Source organism: Hordeum vulgare, chromosome 6H (genome assembly GCF_904849725.1).
Source record: "Hordeum vulgare subsp. vulgare chromosome 6H, MorexV3_pseudomolecules_assembly, whole genome shotgun sequence".
In the NCBI taxonomy this organism is placed as follows: domain Eukaryota; kingdom Viridiplantae; phylum Streptophyta; class Magnoliopsida; order Poales; family Poaceae; genus Hordeum; species Hordeum vulgare.
In genome coordinates this window covers 531,548,974-531,550,662 of record NC_058523.1, presented here as the reverse complement: position 1 = coordinate 531,550,662, position 1,689 = coordinate 531,548,974, and positions in this window count along the sequence as shown.

Below are 1,689 nucleotides of genomic sequence, written 5' to 3'. Positions count from 1 at the left end.
AAAAAGGAGCATATGACTCACAGCATATGATGGAAATAAATCTCTCACAAGTTCATGTCTCACAACAGATAGCAAATCAGAAGCAAACCAAGTTCGAAGTAAAACACGAAAGATAAGCAAATCAAAGCAAAGCTCGACTCTCAAAGCAAATCCTAGACTCTCTCTCTCCTTTTGGCACAAGACACCAAAAAGGGGCACACCTAACGCCACAGGTGGTTACTCCTCATCCTTAGCATCGTCAGACTCGTTCGTACCCTCCGGATCGTCCTGCTCCTCCTCTTCCTCCTCAACGCCAGACCACTGGTAACCTTGAGCCCGCATCCAAGTAGCCTCTGGAGTTATGTCGTCCTCTGATCCGCTGGATATGTCAACATCAAGAGTCCTTAGGACACGCTTGTGCCTCTGACGGTTCTCCTTCTGAGCCACGTGCGTCTGGCACTGGCCCTTAGCCTGCATACAGAAGAGAGTCTTCATCTTATCCTGTAGTTTGATGGCCCAAGATGGCATGGCAGAAGAGCGGGACTGAGAGACGGTTCCTCTGTCAGCAGCAGTCTCTGTGTCAGTGTCCATGTGCTGAGAGGAACTTGATGGGTTGGCCCATTTATCCTTGACGCGAAGCTTGACAGGATCGTGCACAATGTAGTCAGCCTGAATGTATAACTCCTCCTGCGGATAGGTGTCTTGCCACTTCTGACGGATATAAGCAAACAGATAGGACCCGTAGATGGGAACCTTGCGCATCATGATGCAGTTCCAGAGCTCAGTGAACATCACATCAGAAATATCAAGAGGGGCAGACTCCTTAGTCATAGCCTCCTCACAGAGCAGTAGCATCTCAGCCAGAGAGCCATGTACCTCGTCGAAGTTGCCAATGCAAGGAAAGAGGGTGTTGCGGAAGATCCGATGCATGATGTCCAGATGCCTGGGGAGCACACCCTTCTTCACATAGAGTAGTTGCAGTCTGTCCTTGGCGGAGGCCCTATTAGTGGAAGCTGCAGCATGAGGACGCGACCCAAGTGGAGTGTCAGCGCCCTGGAAATCAACCTTGAGGAATGCCATGAATTCACGCCAGGTACCGGTCATCTTCTGAGTCCCAGTCATCCACACCATGGAGCGCTCGTCATCAGGCGAGAAGTGAACGGTGACATAGAACTGGGCAACAACATTGGGGTCAAAGTTTGTCTTGAAAGATATGATATCCTTGATGCCCAGTTTGTCAATCAGAGAAAGAGCATCAGCAAAATAGTCCATGTTCCGCTGAAGGTGAGCCAGGTCAATCCATTGAACGGGGACAAAGTTCTTCTAGAAATGGTTGATGATATCACGATAGATACTGCAGTGATCCCTTGTCCACACATGCTCGACATTCTTGATCACAACCCGCTCTTGGAGATAGTGGTTTTGGGTGCGGAACCGCAGAAAATCCTTAGGGGGCATGGTGCGGACGTTGATCCCCTTATCCTTGTGAGCGGTCTTCTTGAAGGCCTGCTTTTTGGGTTGCAGACCTGAAGTGGCGGAACCCTCTGGAGCCTCTGGATTGCGAAAATGCTTGGACTGTGTGTCCCGTGGTGGGTTCGAGCTGCGAGCACCACCTGTGACACAAAACACACACCGAAAACGAGCGACAAAGAGGAGTCAAGGCAATGAACAAGAAAAAACAGAAAAGTAAACCCTCATTGCCAAGCACAC